Raw genomic sequence first — 4,963 nt, 5'->3', positions numbered from 1 at the left:
CTCTGTTTCTCCGGAGAATCTTGACTAATACAAACAGCATTAGAATCTATTCTCTGCAATCTTTCTCTCTTAGCCTGAAACCAGCTGCACAGTTTTTCTCAGTACAAGACTGCAGACAGCTACTTCCATTAGGCAGGAGTTAGGATAGTCATGAAACTTAATAACTACCCACGAATTAGAATACTAACTAGGAGCTTAAAATTTTGTAGGTATACCTGATTTGGCAGAAACCATTTGGTTTGGGTCATTCCTTGGAAACTCTCCTTTTTTTTAGAAGATTTTATTTATTTATTTGACAGACAGAGATTATAAGTATGCAGAGAGGTATGTGGGCGGGGTGGGGGGTGGGAAGCAGGATACCTGCTGATCAGAGAGCCCAATGTGGGGCTCGATCCCAGGACCCTGAGATCATGACCCAAGCCGAAGGCAGAGGCTTAACCCACTGAGCCACCCAGGTGCCCCTGGAAGCTTCTTTATTGAAAACAGTTCCAGCTTTCAGTGAGCAGTTTAAAACCAGATGGATCTGAATTTGAGTCCCCACTGTTACTCACTAGATGACTTCAGGCAAGTCATAGGAGAGCCATGTTTTCCTAATCAGTGAAACAAAGTTACTAACATTTATTCCTTCGATGGCTCTAATAAAGCTTCTGGCACATCCAGAACACCATTTTATGTCAGGCTTATAGTAGGCATTCAGGGAATGATAACTATTATTATTCAGCTAGTTACTTCTAGAAGTGGAGCTATACTAAAAAGTTACCACCGTCAACTGGGAGTTCTAGGCAGCTGTTCTGAGTTTGATTAATCCTGGATTTATTATAATGTAGCAGAGATAACACTTCCAAGTGTAATCAGTACATCAAAGTGGTTATTTGGGCAACACACTAGCACTGAGTGGGAAGGGATAAATCTTAAGAAGATGGAAGACACGGTAGCAGTCTTTGGTGGCATGAAACACCAACGCCAAGGAGGAAGAGTGTGAAGGATCTACCTATATTTTATTGTAGAAAGGAACCAGGCACTCCATAGGTTCTTGAAATTGGTACTAAAACAACATAGACTTTCAAGGGAGGACATAGCTGTAGGAGACATTATTCGCTGTAGACAATTCTAGAGATACATATGAACATCATCGAAGAAAATGATGTTGTTTCCAACTGGGAAGAAGGCTGACCTACGCAAATAAGCATAGGTTGGTAAGTGAACTTAGCAAAGCCTAAAAAGGCCAAACCCCCTCATTCCTTGAAACACTCACTATAAGTTATGTTTAATTGTGCTAATAATTTTAAAAAACCAAATGCAACGAATGAAGTTTTAGAAAAATAATGGCCCAAATTAGTTCAGGAGGAAATGAGAAAAGTTATATAGACACCAATAATTATTAAGGAAATTAAAGTGGTATTTAAAGACCTCAAGTCCAGAGGGGTTATAGGTGAGTTTTATAAAACTTGCAAGGAATAGTTAATTCCTGATTTTTATAAAGGATTCCATCAATAGAAAAAGAGAAAGTTTTCTGGCCTGTTTTATAAGTCTAATTTTTAATTCAAAATTCAGATAAGAACAATGCATGTAAAGAAAACAGTACTCTGATTTTACTACTTATTACTGTAGAAGGAAAAGCTCAAATCTTAGCTAAGTGAATGAAATAATATATTATTATTGGAGATTGCTATTCGATATTCAAGTGGTGGAGAGTTGTCTAAGGTTTAGGGAGGAGGTCTGAACTAGAGGAATAAATCTGAGACTTGTTGGTATACGGATGATTTTGGAAGCTATGAAATTGGATGAACTCACAGAAGATTCTTTATAGAGGTCCTTTATCAGGTTGAGGCAGTTCCTTCTATTTCTAGTTTTCTGACAGTTTTTGTGTGGAATGAAGGTGGATTTTATGAAAATATTTCTACTGTGTCTACTGAGATGCCTATATGATATTTTTTCTTTTTTAATTGATAAAGGTGGTGAATTATACAGATTGATTTTCAAATCACCAATTGACCTTGCCTTCCTGGAATATCTTACTTGGTCATGATGTATTATTTTTTTGTATCATTGGATTTAATGTGCTAAAATTTTGTTTGGCTGTTTTTATTTTTTGTATCGGTTTTCTTAGGGATATAGGTCTACAGTTTTCTTATAAAGTCTGTCTGGTTTTGGTGTCAGGGCAATACTAACCAACCTCTTAGGATGGGTTGACAAGTATTTCCTCCTTTACAATTTTCTGGAAGAGTTATATAAAATTGGTATTATTTCTTTCTTAAATGTTAGCTAATGAAACCATATGGGTCTGGAATTTTCTTTGTGGGAATATTTTAAAGTATAAATTTACTTTAAAAATAGATATAAAGATCTTTCAGATCATTTGTTTACTCTTTAGTGAACACTGATAATGGCTTTCATGGAATTTGTCCATTTTATTTTACTTGTTGACTATGCTGGTCTCAAGTTTTCTACAACACACTCTTTTTTCTTTTTAGCAGCTGTAGAATCTATAATTTCTTTTTAATTATTATTTTTTATTAACATATAATGTATTATTAGCCCCAGGGATACAGGTCTGTGAATTGCCAGGTTTATACACTTCACAGTACTCACCATAACACATACCCTCCCCAATGTCCATAACCCCATCACCCTCTCCCTACCTCCCTCCCTCCAGCAACCCTCAGTTTGTTTTGTGAGATTAAGACTCTTTTATGGTTTGTCTCCCTCCTGATCCCATCTTGTTTCAATTATTCTTTTCCTACCCCCTAAACCCCCCACTTTGCCTCTCAACTTCCTCATATCAGGGAGATCATACGATAGTTGTCTTTCTCCGATTGACTTATTTTGCTAAGCATAATACCCTTTAGTTCCATCCACGTCATCGCAAATGGCAAGACTTCATTTCTTTTGATGGCTGCATAGTATTCCATTGTATATATATATACCACATCTTCTTTATCCATTCATCTGTTGATGAACATCTAGGTTCTTTCCATAGTTTGGCTATTGTGGACATTGCTGCTATAAACATTCAGGTGCATGTGTCCCTTTGGATCACTACATTTGTATCTTTAGGATAAATACCCAGTAGTGCAATTGCTGGGTCAACTTTTTGAGGAAACTCCATGCTGTTTTCCAGAGTGGTTGCACCACCTTGCCTTCTCACCAACAGTGTAGGAGGGTTCCCCTTTCTCCGCATCCTCGCCAGCATCTGTCATTTCCTGACTTATTAATTTTAGCCATTCTGACTGGTGTGAGGTGGTATCTCATTGGGGTTTTGATTTGTATTTCCCTGATGCCGAGTGATATGGAGCACTTTTTCATGTGTCTGTTGGCCATAGCTGTAGAATCTATAATTATATCAAATCTGCCACTCCAAACATTAGTAGTTTGAGTTTTTCTTTCCTATTTTGTGAGCAGTCTGACCAAGGGCTTATCAGTTTTATTGATCTTATTTATTATTTATTTGTTTATTTATTTATATGGTTTTTTAAGTCTTTATTTATTTGACATAACGGGAGAAGGAATACAAGCAGGGGGAGAGGGAAAGGGAGAGGCAGGCTTCCGGCTGAGCAGGGAGCCTGGTGTGGGGCTCCATCCCAGGGCCCTGCGATTCTGACCTGAGCTGAAGGCAGACTCTTTATGACTGAGCCACCCAGGCAACTCTGATCTTTTTTTTTTAAACCCCCCCCCAGCTTTTTAATTTCACTGATTTTTCTCTCTTGTTCTTCTACTTTGTATTTTTGATTTATGCCCTAATCTTTTTTCTTTCTTTCTCCTGCTTACTCTGGGTGTTATTTATTCTCTTTTATTTTTTTAAGATGGAAGCTGATAATCATAGATTTGAGATTTTCCTTGCTTTCAAACCAAGTTAGTGCTGTAACGTCCCTCTAAGTATTGCTTGATCCCTGTCCTACCAGTTTTGATGAGTTATATTTTGGCACTCAATCCATTGCTTGGGTTTTCCTCTCATTATGGATAATTTCCCTGCCGCTTTGCATGTGTGGCCATTTTTTATTGATTGTTGGGCACTGTTACTTTTTATCCTTTTGTGCTGGCTATTTTTGTTTTCTTCCTTTTTTTTTTTTTTTTTTTTTAAATTTTAGCTTCCTCCTGGGTTTTGGCTAAGTTTATTTAAAAACATTTTGACCCTTTCGGGTTTTGCTTTTAATTTTCTTCGGGGGGGTTGGGGGGGGGGGGGGGGGGGGGGGTTGCGGGTTGGAACGGTGTTTACTCTAGGGGTAATCATTCCCTACTCCTGAAGCAAGATTCCACCTAATGCCTAATGGTTTACAAAGTTTTCATTCTGGCTTGTGGGAAGAGACCCTGTTCTGATCCTGTGTGAATGCTGGGTACCCCTCCCTCCACTGTGGACAGGTGGTTCTTTCCTGGGCTCTGGTAGTTTCTCCATACATACGTGCTGATCAGTACTCTGCTACATACTTAAAGAGGATCCTTTCTCTGGAGTTCTCTGGAGTTTTGTGAGCTTGTGCGTCATCCTTACCCAGGGCCATGCTAATCTTCTCTGTATCACTCCAAGTTTAGTGCGTGTGCTGCGGAAGCAAGCGCCGGATTTCTCTGGAGTTCTCTCTTTGCTCAGCTCTGTCTTGCTCCAGGTCCTCAGGAATTGTCTCGGTATCTTTGGACGCTGGCTTTGTCTCCTCCATTCATGGAGTCTGCAAACTGTGCCAGATTCCCCTCCCTGTACCCTGGAAACTCTCTGGTCAGTGAGCTGGGCAATCATGGGGATCATTTGTTTCCTCTCTCCTAGGGATCCCTGTACTTTGTGTCTGATGTGCCCTGTGCTGAAAACTGCTCTTTGGGATATTTGGTCAGTCCTGCCCAACCCCCATCCCCACCCCCAGGGTTTCTTGTGGTGGGGGGTTGGAAGGTAAGTCTGGTCCTTTGTTACTTCATCTTGGCCATTTAAACCTCATAAACATCTCACAGGAGGTAGGGACTAGTATTACCCCTCACTTTA

At 39.5% G+C, this 4,963-nt stretch overlaps 1 non-coding gene across 1 annotated transcript; it reads right to left on the bottom strand.

Annotated features, from left to right (window-relative positions):
- Positions 1-4,445: 4,445 nt before the first annotated feature.
- LOC116858717 lies at positions 4,446-4,547 on the bottom strand. Its single transcript, XR_004380999.1, has one exon. It is a non-coding gene; the product is annotated as a U6 spliceosomal RNA (small nuclear RNA).
- Between the last annotated feature and the right edge of the window lie 416 nt (positions 4,548-4,963).

This window comes from Lontra canadensis, unplaced genomic scaffold, assembly GCF_010015895.1.
Source record: "Lontra canadensis isolate GAN:19392208 unplaced genomic scaffold, GSC_riverotter_1.0 scaffold3, whole genome shotgun sequence".
Taxonomy (NCBI): Eukaryota; Metazoa; Chordata; class Mammalia; order Carnivora; family Mustelidae; genus Lontra; species Lontra canadensis.
The sequence above is the reverse complement of the archived record's forward strand: the minus strand, read 5'-3'. Positions and strand labels throughout refer to the sequence as shown.